General features: G+C 37.7%; 1 protein-coding gene and 2 long non-coding RNA genes across 4 annotated transcripts in view; 2 read left to right on the top strand and 1 right to left on the bottom strand.

The window, feature by feature from the left end:
* Positions 1–9907, top strand: part of LOC142104313 (uncharacterized) — a 29921-nt gene extending 20014 nt beyond the window's left edge. The window contains exons 2-4 of one of the 2 annotated variants that reach the window (XR_012679555.1): positions 1895–2080; positions 3509–3595; positions 9399–9907. This is a non-coding gene — a long non-coding RNA (uncharacterized LOC142104313). Of the gene's footprint in view, positions 1–1894; positions 2122–3508; positions 3596–9398 lie in introns of both variants that reach the window. The other variant, XR_012679554.1, reaches the window with a different exon arrangement.
* Positions 1–15829, bottom strand: part of LOC142104315 (inactive hydroxysteroid dehydrogenase-like protein 1) — a 55794-nt gene extending 39965 nt beyond the window's left edge. Inside the window, exon 1 of the mRNA XM_075188910.1 lies at positions 15399–15829. The gene's annotated coding sequence lies outside the window, so the exon portion shown is untranslated. The remainder of the gene's footprint in view (positions 1–15398) is intronic.
* Positions 12062–13761, top strand: LOC142104316 (uncharacterized). Its single transcript, XR_012679556.1, has 2 exons — positions 12062–12262; positions 13629–13761. It is a non-coding gene; the product is annotated as an uncharacterized LOC142104316 (long non-coding RNA).
* Positions 15830–16560: the final 731 nt, after the last annotated feature.

Raw genomic sequence — 16560 nt, 5'->3', positions numbered from 1 at the left:
GGTCTTACCAATCAGGTCTACATTTATTTTTGAAAATCATATCTATTAGACTTCATCCCATGTTACCTTGTTTAATACATCACGACTAGGTAGTTGAAGGCCATGTACCAGATAACTTAATCATAATGGATCTTAAACCTAATTTTCATCCACAACAAATACTACCTCCCAATTCCCCCTCATCTCATCAGATGCTGAATAAGCATTTAATAGACTAAATTTGACCTATATAACTTCCACCGTCTTCATTCGGCTATCATAGTCTTCATCTGTCAAAGTCCCCATGTAGGTTTTTACTCCTTACATTCCCTGTTATTTAATAGAATTAGGCAGGGGTTGTCCCCTATCATTCCTTAACTTTACATTAATCCTAGAACCTTTAGCCTCAGGAATTAGACCCAAATCAGACATACAACGTTACTCGTTCAGAAACAAGAACATAAAGTTTATCTCTTTGAAAACAACATCCTAATTACAATATCCAAAACTGAGTCTACCTTTCAGACCCTACACAGTGTGCTATATGTGTATAGAGAAGTATTCTACTATAAAGTAAACATCTCTAAAACTGAGATACCTAATTATATTATCCTTTGGCAATCCTTTAATATTATCAAGCAGAAATACAAATATGTGTGGCAAGATTCTTCCTTTAAACTTAGGAAATATCCCTTCCTTTATAGAATATTTATATTACTTTCTCCTAATTAAGAAATAAAACTTATGTTGCACAAACACCAAAGCTTAGAGGTATTCTTTATTGGAAAAAATGAGAATTATTAAAATGATGGTGTTACTAAAAATTCTATATTTATGTTACACAATCTTTTCCCCAATTTTCAAAATCTTTTATAAGAAAACATTTTGCCTAAATGAATACTCTTCCTGTTAAAACTCCATTGACCAATTTTATTGATGGAAAGTTAAAACTATTTACCATATTAGCCAGAATACAGGTTTGAGCAAATCAAATGTATAATGAATGTGATTCATAAATGCCAGTGTACTCTATAGTCAATAAATGTTGTTACAAGAAAAAGCATAAGCAATTATAGTAACAAACATACATAAAGCAAAATGATTTTTATAAAAAAAGACATTGCATGTAACAATGGTTGTGCATTGTAAACAATGCTTAGTATTTCTCAGCACTTGTCCATCAGTTTACATTGGTGGGTGTGCTGCTCACCCTTGCGTAGTGAGGTTTTTAGATAGTAACACATTTGTGTTGGTAAAAGCAACAGGGGATAGCAAAATATCTCACTAGCTTAACTGAGCTGTTTATTATATGATGACAAGAGGGGTTGAAGGTGCACAATTCTCATGGGTCTCCTTCCACTTCACCTGTCCTTAATGGAGCCTCTGTCATACAAACACAGTAGTTACAATGCCCAGCTGTTCACACACAACTAATCGCAGGCAGGGCCGGTGCTAGGGTCCACGGCGCCCTAGGCATTTTTAAAAAAGCGGCGCCCCCCCCCGCAAAAATCGCCGCCCTCCTCCCTCCTCTCCTTACCTTGTCTCACCACCGCCGCCTCTCTGCTCCGTCTCCTCCCCTCCACTTACTGACACTAGTAAGTGGAGGGGAGGAGACGGAGCAGAGAGGCGGCGGTGGTGACAAAATAGCCTCTTCCCCCCCTCCCCATGCATCTGAATGCTGTGCGGCGGCCGTGACAGGTATGGTCAGTGGTCGCCGCACAGTTTTAAAGTATTTCAGAATTCTGTGGCGCCCTCCAGGCGCCCTCCAGAGCCCGGCGCCCTAGGCAAGTGCCTAACCTTGCCTAATGGGAGCGCCGGGCCTGGTGGCAGGAGAGAATGCTGCTGCATATGCATACTGGTTACTGCATATTGGAGAGGCAATCAGTGACCATAATAATTGTGTTTTCCTGTTTAGGATGTATTACTAGTATGGGGAATGAAGAGTAACCTGCCACAAGCCAAGTCTCTGGATCCACCGCGACTAAATGGAGGCAGCCTAATTTTTCTCAGAGAGAAGTTGAAGGGCTGGTAGAGCTGGTGCTGTAGAGGCTGCATACTACCAGCTGGCAGCTCTCCGCTCCAACTAAACAGCCAATTGCAGGTGCAGAACAATTAGAAGATCGGTGACTGAGGTCAAGAATGGTCAGCAAATGCTTTATTTTAAATTATTTTTATATTGTGCTCTGCATACCTAGTACACTTCTTCTAAAAAATTTTAAAAAATTAAAAGACTGTCCAAGGTATGGAAGACCAACATCTTTCATAAATTGATTAATTTTTACATTATCAATCCTACTTTGCAAACTTTTTCAAGTCTTAAAAAAAAGGTTTATAGTTAGGTAACTTTCTGTTAATAGTATGTGACCTTTAGGCCCAATACATTTCTATCTATATGTATGTCTGCTTACGACATTATTTTGGACAGTACACATTGCAACATTCTTAATTTTGAACATTTCACACAGGTGGCAAGACTTTAAGCGTCACCTCGCCCCTAGAAAGTCACCGACGGTGACCTTCTAGGGGCACCGGCGGCGATCTCAATGGCGTCTTTGGACTTCAGTCCACTGGAGTCCACGGCATTGGCATGCATCGTTGATCTCTTGGTGTAGGGTGAGTGCCGCATTGACACAGACGAGAGCCACCTCTCCATCAACTACATCACTATCCGACAGAGGTAAATCAACAGATCAAAATTCATGCATTAACTATTCAAATGACTGATATTTTGTTGGAATAAATACAAACACACCCAACAACAATATAAAAATGGAAGCTTTTTTATAAAAAAATACACTGGCATTTTTATAAAATTAAATAGTTTATTTGGAATCAAATAAAACACCAAAATCTTTGTGACCTAAATTGCATCAAAATAAAAATAATAAAAGGGATGCACTGATACGGTTAACATAATATTTTATTCAAAAAACACATTAAAAACCAATTCCAAATAGATACTAGTATTATATAAGTATAAATAAAATATAAATATAATTTGAATATATACCGGTGTATCACTTGATTAATCAATCCTGATTGAACAAATAAATAAAAATAAAAATTAAATTGGTACCAACATGTTAGGAAATTGATAAGCCAATTAAAACAATAAAATTATTCCCATTGTTAGATGTTACAAAAGCTGATGATTACGTGACAATAATCTCCAATAGTATTGTCGAATCTGTATCAACGTCACCAATCAATGCTGAAATGGTCTATATCAAGAGAATAGCATAAATATATTATTCTTCATCAGCTTTAAAAGAATGTATGGTAATGTTACACCTTAGGTGTACAGACACCAGATCGTATCTGTTAATGGATATAGTCCCACAATAGACGTATCAATCTCAATATTGCATTCTCCAAAGATGTTCTAATTAGGATGACAATTCGCATCCAATCAATCTAAAGTTCAATGGTGCAGTGTAGAACTTATCTTATGGGAGAATCATGCATATTTCCTTTCCGTTGGAATGGCCATTCAATATTTAAATATGAGTAAATTCCTCTTGCCCCACAGCTGATTGCGTTCTAGTAGCTAAACGTGATCCTGGATATGATGTCCCGTGACGCATTTCTCCGTTCCAGACTATCGGTTTCATCAGAGGTAAGTGAAGCTTACGGAGACTGAGCCCCTTATAATGGAAGTGCCTCAAATTGTCATCCAATCAATAGTGTATTGACACTTATAGTAACGAGGATAAGCCATTCATGCGCAATCTGCTATTGAGGGTTTTGCTTCCTGTAGTATAGATTCGTAGTTTACTGGGAAAAATGGAGAGAGTAAGAAATTCTAACTAGGGAAGGCACATCTCATATGTGTAGTCAGTGGTGATTGTAATGAGCTAGTAAAATCTTTGTTGCCAAACTCTATGGTTGATCGATGTACAAATCAGCAGTCCACATCATCAAGTCTAAGTTTACTTGTCCTGATTAAAGTGCAGTGCTGTGTATTTATTTGGGTGTCTGATATAGCTGATATCCCACATTACAGAGGTACAAAGTCTGGGAAATACTAGTTGTGTGAAAGGAAGCAAAGTTCAGGTTTTTCTGCCAGGATTTAAACACTGGAGCAGCATCCAGTCTTCATTTTTCAGCCAATGAAAACTGCTCTGGTGATGACTCCCACAAATTGCCAGGGCAAGGACTTGTGCAGTATGAATGGGGTCAACCCGGGAAATTCCCGGGTCCGAGGTGCAGTATGAATGGTGTTTCTGAGCTGGGACGCTTCGAGCCCCGGCAAAAACCCGGCTTGAAAAACCTGGGATATTGCCGGGGCGGCAGTATGAAAGCGGTATTGACTGGTTTACTGGCTATCCAGTTTTTTTCTAATCTATCACCTATAGGAACTCAATTATATTTATATTTATGATGGCAACTTTTGATATAAAAACACGTATTAATTAAAGACAAGAGAAATGGTGTCAAGATTCAGAAATTTTGTTCATGGAGGGAATCTCTGAAGACATTGAATCTAAAGGCAAAAGGATCTTGTAAAATTAAAACAATGTTTGTTTAAACAAATGGAAACATGGTGGAATAAAACAACTTTTCTTAATTACCAAAAACAAAAGATGGTCCCTAGAGGCCTCAGGCCTAAATTATATCCTGCATATGAACTAGCCACCCCAGAATTAAAATCTAAATGGGAGAGTGCGCTGACTAGATGCTCTTTTGAACTTATTAATATACTTGTGAAACATGACACAATATTATTACAGCAATATGCTATTGAAATTGATCAACTGAGTGAGCAATTGAAAGCATTCGAAGAGAAGAATGACTTTCAAAAAAATTTTGAAAAATATAGAAAATAACTTGAACATGCAGAAAAGACAATCATGGAACGTAAAAGACATAAATTTGAGAGAGATAAATTAGATTATTCACAAAATAAAGTTTTCAAGTGGACCAATTCCAGATCTAAAAAAATTAATGAGACTGCTAATTTAAATTATACAACATCAGATATTGAATCATTGGAGAATGAGGATATAGAGAGTAGACCAGATCTTAAGAGCAGAATAGATAACATCCATCCCAATGTTTCTAGAAGGGATTTTTTTGAAACAAAATACCTCTCTACAGGAAGAGGCAACAGAAAAAATAAAATATAGAGAGGTAAGGGAAACAACAAGAAACAGGTGAAATTAGAGAGACCATTCACCACAGAAGAGGAGACCATACAGACACAGAATTTAAGTAAAGAATTGGAAATTATTAATTTGACTAATAAGGAATTGACATATCAAAATTCTTAGTCGTGGTCTATCTTTCTCATCAACGAACACCTTTGAAAGTTTTGAATGGGAGAGAGACTTGCATCTTTATGATAGGAAATTGATACTTCTTAAATTCTTTAAAAGTCGAGAAACTGAATCTCCCAAAAATACCCTTAGGAGTTCAGAAAGCATGAGCTTAGAAACCACATAAGAACATTATGCTCTTCAGGAATTCACAGAACTTGAGCAAGAATCTTGGCAAAATATCTCGCAAGCCACATTATTGCATCAGAGATCTCTATGTAAAAAAAAAATCCAATTTTTTTTCAGGACTTTAATCTTAGTCCACGAGTACAAGTTTTTGTTAAATTGGTCTCCAAGGAATTAGATGACTTAATGCAAAATACTCTTTCTCTTTCATGAAAGAGAAATAATTTAACCAGAACAGAAATTCGAGCTATTGAAGAGATACGTAAATGGGAAGAGGTGATAGTAAAACCGTCTGATAAAGGCGGTAATGTAGTTTTGTGAGATAAGACCCTGTACTTGAATGAGGCAAAAAGACAGTTTAATGATAGCAGTTGCTATAAGAAACTTATCTTTAATCCAACTAAGACTCTTATGATCATATACCAAAAATTAATTGACAGAGCGTACAATATTGGTATTATCCACAAAAGTGAAAAAGAATTTCTCTAGGTGGATAATCTCAGGATTTCAACCTTTTATCTATTACCTAAGATTCAGAAAAATAGAATTTTCCCACCAGGTAGGCCAATCTTATCTGGGATAGGTAATCTCACAGAAAAAGCAAGCGCATTTGTTGATCAGTATCTAAGAAATTATGTGACGGCATTACCTTCTTACGTCCAAGACACTGCAAATGTATTAAGAAAACTGGAAGATATATTGGTTAATGCAGATAATTTATTAGTGACTTGTGACATAGAATCACTCTACACCAGTATAGAACATTGTACTGGTATGTAGGCGGTGAAACATTTTTTGAAGGCCAATCCTGATACTGATATGAATAACTTTATCATTGAACTTTTGGAGTTTATTCTCAATAATAACTATTTTGTTTTCAATGATGAATATTATATGCAAATTAGAGGAACGGCGATGGGCACAACTTGGGCTCCTACATACGCCAATCTCTACTTGGGTTGATGGGAGGACACTTGTGTTTTTAAGGATGAGCATGTCAAATATACAGATTACGTCACCTTGTGTATTAGGTATATAGACAACATTTTCATCCTATGGGACGGACCTGAATCTGTTTTGGAAGAATTTATTTCCCTTCTGAATGAGAATACTCTCAATCTAAAATTGACTTGTAGTAAGAGAACAGTCTTGACCTATCTATTTTGATAACACCAGATAAAAGGATAAGTACTGACCTATACAGAAAAGAGACGGCGACTACAGTTTACTTCATAGTCAAAGCTTTCATTTGAATTCAACAATCAAGGCATTGCCCAAGGGTGAATTCCTTAGAATTCGTAGGAACTGCTTTGATGATGTTACATTTGAAAAAAGAGCTGAAGAACTCTCACAAAGATTAGAAGAAAGGGGTTATAGCCATACTCTTATAAAGAAGGCATACAAGATGGCAAAATATAAAAACAGATACAATCTTCTCTATGCACAAAAAAAAGAAAGAGAAAAAGGAGATCCAATTTGTAGGAACCTAATGCCAACAATGGCATCAAATTCGGAATTTTTGGCAATAAAATTACTATATTTTACAAGCATATACTGATCTTGAAGAGATCTTAGGACACCGAATTTCTATGAGTTGCAGAAGAGCAAGAAATCTAAAAGATGTTTTGGTCTACAGTCATCTGACCTCAAAATTAAAAATCCTTACAACAAACAGGGATCCTTTAAATGTAGAACCTGCAAATGTTGTGTATAAATGAAGAATACAACAAATTTTGAAGATAGATATGGTCGCCTAAAGGAAATTATAGACTATTACCTGTGACACTACTCAAGTCATTTATTGCCTTAATTGTTCTTGCAATTAAAAAATATGTAGGGATGACATCGAGGCCCCTCAAAATAAGGATATTAGAACACATTGGTAATATCAGAAGAGCCAAGAAAGACAAAGAGGATCTTAAAACTTTAACTTCTGTGGCTAGACATTTTTTAACGATACACAATGCAGACCCCACAGGGGTAAAAGTTTTTGGAATTATCAAAATCAATTTAGGAAACCGAGGGGGCAACCTTAATTAGGAACTGCTGAAAAAAGAAAGTAAATATATATTTTTTATGAATTCTTTGTTCCTGAATGGCCTGAATGAGAATATGCAATTCTCAGTCGTCTTATAACATTGAAGCTAAAATTGAAATTATGTTTGAACATTCATCTTCAAATATATCCAGTACCTTATGATACCATCTACTTAAATAAATCCTTTTTTTGGGGGTTTTTCCTCCATAGGCTACATCCTAGGAATTCATGTTTTCACATCAAAATAATAAACACATTTATTTAAAATTGTGTAAATGTAGAAAAATAGTATTAATGACAATAGCCAAATAGAGTTTAATTATAACATTTATTAATTTATTACATTCTACAGTTATTTTTTTCACAACTTTGCTTTTTTTCTTAGAGTTCTTCACCTAGGGTTGCACAATATAATACGTTTATAAAAATCATTTATGAGATATTAAAAATGTAACAATTTAATATAATATATAAACAAATAAACCTATCAAGATAACGTTTTTTGGTTTTTTTCATACTTACCTTTGATAGGAAGACTTACAGCTCCTGTTGAGTTCTAATGTGATGTAGCATGTTTGAAATTATAATATCACCAAGCTAAGATTAACTTATTTATATAACAAGTCATAATAATTGTATGACAGCTTCATAGGTATTTATATAACATATTATATATAGTAAGTTACTTCATTATTATTATTATTGTTATTATATTTATTATTTATTTTCACTTCTAATTTTTATAACTGATAGCTTTAAAATATTTTTGTACTCACCACTCACTTTGATTTTAATTATGTTTTTTATAGTAGACTATCAATGCGACTATGACCTATTATATAACTCAGTACATAGACTTTATATTTATTATCCAAATTTGATCATATTACATACAATATGCACATAAGTCACAATTTTCCTCTTATTATTATTATTATTATTATTATTATTTTATTTATTCATTTTAATTTAATTTTATTTTATTTTCATTTCATTTTTTCTTTTTTTTTAGGAAAGTTTCTCCAACACTTATTTAATCACTTCACTCACCTATTCAGTTGTCACATTATATACACTATATATATTTCTTTATTGTTTTTAGTAAATTTTCGCTTGGAAAGTTAAGTGTGAGCACTTAACAAAATGTGATACACTTAACAAAGGTGACCCTTTGTTAAGTGTATCCAGACAAATAGTTAATTCAGCCAAGCCATTCCATTGTATAATCAAGGTAACATAGACAGTATGTCTAACAGTTAAATAATTTAAGTGTCCACTGATATTTTCCTGATGAAGGGGGGAGGATTGTGACATCTTGACACTACGCCCTGGGAAGACTGCCAGGAATATAATGAGAGCACAATGTCAATTGATTCATTTCATCTTTGAAAATCCTAGTGGCCAGAAATCTCTACCAGGAAACCCTACCAGAACATGTGAGCCAGTATTCCACACCGGGCAAGAAACTGTCTAGCTAAATGGTAGCGGCAATACTGCAGACGATTAAGACCCTGAAGGATACTGAGATTGTTACTTTGGAGGGCTGACTGCAAGAGGCTGCTGGAGGGTACCCGCTACCATTTACCCTGTACCTTGTGAACATCTTATGGTGTTGTTCTGTCATAATAAAGCCTTATTTTGGATATATTCTGGTCTACCTGAGTGAGTTGAATCCCATGGAGGGTAACCACTGTCCCAGCTAAAGGTTGCTTCCTCACATCCCATCAAGCCAAAGATATGCAGGTTTAAGTATTTAAGATTATACAATCATTTGGTGTTATTGTTGCTATACATCACCCCACATATACACACATAAATTCCCCCAAAAATGTGATCTGACAAATGAATGTGAGGAAATCTACTAATATGATACAAAAGCGTGGATGTGTTCTGGACTCAAACATAGATGCTTATGTTGTTTTTTTCATCTACTATGTTAGCTGGAGATGCAGGTACAGAGGAGGAAGATAATGCCACCATAGAGGACACCCATGAGGGTGCTGCTGTACAACATCAGGTTGAGGAAGCAGGCAACTTTCAAGGCTACAACAATTTTATGCAAACATGTATGCCAGCAAGCATAAATTGGAACCCAACACAGAGCAAATTAACACAAACCTCACCCTTATCCTTTACACTTTCCCAAACATACAAACTATCTTGGGCCACCTCACCTACCGTGTTGTCCAGTATGTCACCAATACACCTCCTGCTCCTATGCCACATGTCTCCCCTCAGGCCCCTATGCCACCAGGTTACCCTTATTATACACCCCAATGTTTCCCTAATTATTCGCCCCCAGATCCCCCTGTTTATCCATCCCCAGGTTTCCTTGTTTATCTGTCCCAGGTATTCTTGTTTATCCACCCCAAGTTTATAGTCATTTTCATCCCCAAATTTGCCCTCCTGCCCCACTGCCCTCTGCTGACCCACTGCCCTTTGCTGACCCAGTGCCTCCTCAAGCCTCACTGCAATCTCCTACCCCATTTTCCTCTGCTGTCCCACTGCCCTCTCTTAGCCCTCCACCACATGATGCAACATGTGTTTCTGCACCACCTGTGGAATCTACTGTCTTGGTGACCTGGAGCCAACTGAAAAAAAACAAACAACTGTTGCTGCTGGGGTAAAGCTAGGGTGGAAACCCAAGTAAATATTTACGTTGTCACAGGTGGGTCTTTGGTCACTTTTGATTTTATTAGTTTAACCTAATACACCATGTTGAACAAAAAAATGGTTTTTTTTGGGTATTTGTCCATTTACTTTAAGAATTACATTTGTAGCAAACCTTTCAAGGTACTTACATGTAAAGTATGATGAAATCACAAATTCTTTGAAGCCACAATAGTCTTGGGAATCTGGATGACTAGGATCTATGTCATTGACCTCCTGGCCAGCAACCTTGGCCTATTCCACCCTTGGAACCCCACTGAGAATAGCTATGCTATGGAATACCCCACACAGAGCAATTATGTGGCATCGAATATTGGGTGCAGACATAAGAACGCCACCAGACCGGACAAGCCAGTGGAATCTGGCCTTTAGAAGGTCAAAAGTCCACTCTATACACGATCTGTTGTACATATGCACTGAATTGAATGCAACCTCTTGCTCCGTGTATGAATTTAAATGGGAGTGAGAAACTGAGGGATGAAATGATACATATTATATAAAGTAAATTTATTTCCTATAAAGTAACAAAAAAAAGATAATAATAAGAGTCAAAACATACAAAAAATTAGGGGGATATTTTTACATGATATGAGGATATTGCAATACTACAATATTTGACAATTGATTCTACAAATACACCATAATGCAAAGCACGTTAAAATTTTGCAAAGGTGCTACCCCACAGTATCTGTGAACCACCAGAGGTGCTACTAGTCTGCCTTCCCTTTTTAAGACCTTAAGTAGGTTGATTTGACTAGAATGCCTGAGTATCAGGCACGGGTTAACTTATATATATATATATATATAGATAAACAAATACAATAGATAGTACAGCGCGTAACTCTGAGAAGATAAACAAGTTCCAATTCAAATATTGTCCTTTGGAAGAAGTGGATATCCTATGTTCAGGAGGCTGCCAAAGTTCCCACAAAGCCAGTTGGTGGACTGGAATAATCTAAAACAAAATAAGTAGGAGGGGGCGCCACATAGTATAATACTGTATTCAACAATACAGATAGGTGTACCGCAAGCCAGAATTTAAATCACCAAGTGGACATAGGCACTCAGGTATTAGAAGTGAATCAGTAAGGATAAAAACACACAGAGGAGGAAATATTTCCAAGACCACCAACACCATACCAATATGCGTACCAGATAAAAGAACTTTAAAGCTTATCTGTAGGTATAGTCGGTCCCTTCATAGATAGAGTAGCTTTGATTCCCCTTCAGGTTGGTGGAGTGTTATTCTCAACACTTACAGGAGCATGAACAGACACTTCAAATATCCTCAGTGGTAGCCACATTTATATAGAGGAAAAAAGGGGGAAGACTCTCATAGTGTAATACCATATGGTTACACATTTATTGCAGAGTAAAATACAGATGTACACTTACATTAAAAAATTAAGATATATGCTTATCTGGGTATCTTTGAGCTGGAACAGGACAGCAGGATTCAGTAACTATCACGCTACCACATTGCCAAAGATCCAGATCACTGAGTCCTTAGGAAATAATCCTCAGCCAAGTTCAACACAGAATGCGCTGCCACGCTTGACTGGAGTGGGATCTTCAAGAGCAGGAAAGAAACATTGTCCCTTTTTTTTACTAAACTGCTTGACAGCAATCTGTAATCTTGGCATAGGTGCCGCTCTGTACAAGAACACCTGTTGTTTTCATCTCCTGATCAGATAAGCTTTAAAGTTCTTTTATCTGGTACGCATATTGGTATGGTGTTGGTGGTCTTGGAAATATTTCCTCCTCTGTGTGTTTTTATCCTTACTGATTCACTTCTAATACCTGAGTGCCTATGTCCACTTGGTGATTTAAATTCTGGCTTGCGGTACACCTATCTGTATTGTTGAATACAGTATTATACTATGTGGCGCCCCCTCCTACTTATTTTGTTTTATATATATATATATATATATATATATATATATATATATATATATATATATATATGCCTGCCTCTCCCAGTTTCCTTTGCTGGTCATTAATGTTTCTGTGCCTGTGAATGTTTGATACCCTTGGACTTCTGCCTTGGTTTTCTCTGTTCCTCTGGAAATCCTTGCTTAGCCAGTTCCTGCTTCTCTGTAGCATTTAGCACTCACCTGTATCTTGTTTCCTGGAGGCAGAGCCGTAACTAGGGTGGTGTGGGCGGTGCCACCGCCCAGGGCGCAAGCCCAAGGGGGCGCAGCAGCCGCCCACTACCTGCCTCTGTGCCCTGCCTCAATCACACACAGCTTCCCCCACCAGAAACAATTTGTTCCTGGCATCGGAAGCTTGAACGGCGCTGTAGCTCCGGCCGAGCGGCATCCTGCATTAGCATTTGGAACGCAAATGCGTTCCAAATGCCGAACTTCCTGTCACCGACAGGAAGTTAGGCGTTTGGCACGCATTTGCGCTCCAAATGCTAATGCAGGATGCCGCTGGGCCGGAGCTACAGCGCCGTTCACCTCTGACCACCACTGTAAGTAAAAAGATATTCTATAACATATAGCTTTGTATTGGATAATGTATTATGCATTAACATATAGCTAATGTATTGCTGACCTACACTCTGTTGGCTAATGTATGTAGACTGGCTGCAAGTATATTAGAAGAGCTCTAACTTTGTGGCTAGGATAATAGCAAAGGTCTAATCTTTTGGCTACTGGGTAAACAAGCTCCTCCCTGCCCTAAATTATGTACTCACCTGTCACTGCCGGCGCTGGTCCCCACTGGGCTGCTCGCTCATTGCTAGGGTGAGAGATAAAACAAGCTGTCATTATAAGACAGCCCCCCTGCATCTCTGATTTCTTCATGGTATCAAGAAGCAGACTCAACTTGTATAATACACAAGATAAATTGTACTGTGACTTTGTCTATATATGCCGAATAAGCACAGAACATTTAAAGCACACCTATCATACAGAAGGAAAGTTGTACTGCACAAAACTTGTACTATCTCTAGAAACAGTTGACATTGGAAAACATAGTTTACCGGTCAAATAAGTACAAATAGTGTGTGTATGAGTGTGAATATTACTGAGTGTAAAATAGAGTTGATTTTTTATTTTAATTTTTAAATTGTGTATGCAAAATTGTGAGTTTGAGTTAATGTGGATTATGTCAAGAAGTGTCAATAAGAAGTGACATTTAGGGGCTGCACATAGGAAAACTTTTGACCATTTTCAATAAAATTTCCTATTCCCCTACAAAATTTTGCATTCCCTTTTAGACAGTAGACACTTTAGAGTGTATGCAGAGCCGTAACTAGGGTGGTGCAGGCGGTGCCATCGCCCAGGGCGCAAGCCCAAGGGGGCGCAGCAGCCACCCACTACCTACCTCTGTGCCCTGGCTCAATCAAGCACTTTTCTTTCAGTAAAGTGCTAGCCACACCCACACATTAGGTTGGCCACACCCACTTGTCAAATGCCACTGCCACTTAGTTGGGGGGCGCCGGTGCCCTGTCTCGCCCAGGGCACCAAAATGTCTAGTTACGGCACTGCCTGGAGGTAAACCTGATATCTGCATTATACCTGTTACTCTGCAATACCAGGAAGTCTGTTAATTCACTGACCTGGTCTGTGTTTATAATGCATCACCTGGACTGTGTTTTCACTGTAATAAACAGTTTAATGTTTTCAACATATGTCTGTCTCCATTGCTGTAATTACAAGGACCTAGTTTGTGATGCAGAACTGTAACACTTGTAAATAATGATGTGATAGAAAACAGTAACTAATAGCCACCCGTCATCATGTGGACATGCACCTTTTTACCTCCACTGGAATCTGCTCTACATTCCTGATTGCCTGAAGATAAAAGATTCATGGGTGCTCCCCGGCCATCTAGCAACCAGGCATTGAATCTGGAGAGATGCATCACATATAGCCTGGACACTGATCGAGTGGAAATACCTTCTTTTTGAATAAATAGAAACATTTCCACCCAACAGAACCAGGGCTACAAGTGTACCAGCTACTGCCCCTATAAAGTGCTGAAAGCCGGATTGGATGAAAACAGCCACCTTATGTGCACATAAAGTGCCTACTCATTGTGTGGCAGATGGGTGAAGTGCCTGATGTGTGACAAGAAAGCCCTTAGCACAACCTTCAGCACACGACTGAAGGTGGCTTGGGACAATCCTGCCGCGACACCTGCTGTTGTCACAGACGTGCAATACTGCCAAGAGTTTGATCAGCTGCGGTATTGCTGTTGGGATGATGTTGTGCTAAGGCTTCAGGTCACTCTACACAATGCGCAGGGAGTCCGTGATGATCTGAGGTGGAAGCCGATAGCGACGGAACACCTCAGCATGAAAATGATTTAACATGCCAATTTCTTTAAAAAAGTCAACTAAAAGTAAATTAAAAAAACATTACAAATGTATGCTACTATATATGTATGCACAGCAGACGACAAAGACATGATGTTCACAAACTTTTAAAACACATCCGCATGCAACCGTGTACGAACTAGACAACAGACATAACATTTTACATTAGACAAAAGCATTGCTAAGGTTGTTAGCAATTACTACATTGCAAATGTATGAAAAACATTGTAACGGCTGAAACAATTTCAAGCATTTCCACATGATTACAGCATGCACTATTTTTTTAAATCTATAATAATGCATCTACCTCTTTAGTATTTAAACAATTCCCAGCCATTCCAATAGAATCGTATTAAGAAATTCTTCTGAGTATGGAATTTTACGAAATGGTATTAAAGTTGTATATAGTGTTGTATAATGAGATGAATGATGTTAGGTGTGCAGGTGAATTGTCAATTCTCCCATTAGATGACAAGGATGTAATTGCAGTGTTTGGTCATCATCACTATCATCCATCAATTACACTTGACCTTAAACAGGTTTCATCTGATAAACAGTGTACTTCTGTGTGCACTGCAGCTCGATTATCTGTCGGGGAACGCCTTTACTGAATACGCCCTTCGCCTCCACGTCCCACCCTTGAAATCGTAAGCTATAGTAAGGTTCTTTTGCTCTCCAAGATGAATCCTAATCTCACTATACATTAATCTAAAATGTGTGACATACTCACTTATGAATGTTTGGGAATTATTTTAAAATAGTCTTCCAAACATATTTAGAAAAACTTGGGTGATGTGCACAAATCATTTTGAATGCAATTTTTATATTAATAATATAATCTCTATTAAATATATATTTCTGTAAAGGAAGCAGGTTAAAAATGTCTTCTAACTAAAAAAAATACTGCTCAATCTTAATGTAATAAGGTATATTGGATATAACTCACGTTTTAGATGTTAGGAAAAATATGTATTAGATGAGTTTCCTGGTTGACCAAATGTGTTTCAATAATGGCCCACAAGTCTCCTGCTTCTTCAAAGTGACAGAAGAAATCCCTAAATGTTATTCTATGCATTAGTGGGCTGAAGAGCTGTTTATTCAACTGCATTTATTTGGCGGCTGACACAGCTCATTTAAAGTTTCCTGAAGCATTGAGCAATAGATTGTATCTTGTACTACCTATGTATTTGAAGCAGAACAGGTGCCAAAAAGCTTGAATACTAGACAGACTGGAATTGTGCATATTATTTATTGATGCAGGTGATTAAATCTAGGGGTGTGCATCGGCCACTTTTCATGTTTTGGGTTCTGATTAGCTTGAGGTTTTGGGTTCGGATTGGTTTTGCCAAAACACCCCACTAAAGGTTTTGGTTCTGATTTTGGGTTTTGGGTTCTGTTTTTCTTTAAAAAAAGCAAAAAAGTGCTAAAATCCATATTTTTGGTTTTTTTTCCCACTCCTACACTATTATTAACCTCAATAACATTCATTTCCACTAATTTCCAGTCTATTCTGAACACCTCACACCTCACAATATTGTTTTTAGTCCAAAAGGTTGCACCGAGGTAGCTGGATGTCTAAGCTAAGCGACACAAGTGGGCGGCACAAACACGTGCCCCCATCTAGGAGTGGCACTGCAGTGGCAGACAGGATGGCAGTTTGAAAAACTAGACCCCAAAGAGCACATAATGGCAAAAAAAGAGGTGCAAGATGGAATTGTCCTTGGGCCCTCCCACCCACCCTTATGTTGTTGAAATAGGACATGCACACTTTAACAAACCAATCATTTCAGCAACAGGGCCTACAAAACTACTGTGGCTGAAATGATTGGTTTGTTTGGGCCCCCACACAAAAAAAGCTATTCATCTCTCCCTGTACAAACTAAACTGGCTCTACTGAGGCAAGATGTCGTCCTCATCCTCATCCTCTGATTCCTCGCCCCCTTCAGTGTGTACTTCCTCATCCTCACACATTATCAATTCGTCCCCGCTGGACTCCACAATCACCGGTCCCTCTGTAGTCTCTGGAGGCCATTGCTGGTCTTAATAGAAGAATTGATAATCATTTTTATTAGGGATGTGCACCGGCGACTTTTGAGGTCTCGTGTTTT

Source organism: Mixophyes fleayi, chromosome 10 (genome assembly GCF_038048845.1).
Source record: "Mixophyes fleayi isolate aMixFle1 chromosome 10, aMixFle1.hap1, whole genome shotgun sequence".
In the NCBI taxonomy this organism is placed as follows: domain Eukaryota; kingdom Metazoa; phylum Chordata; class Amphibia; order Anura; family Limnodynastidae; genus Mixophyes; species Mixophyes fleayi.
This window is presented reverse-complemented; position numbering and strand designations above follow the sequence as displayed.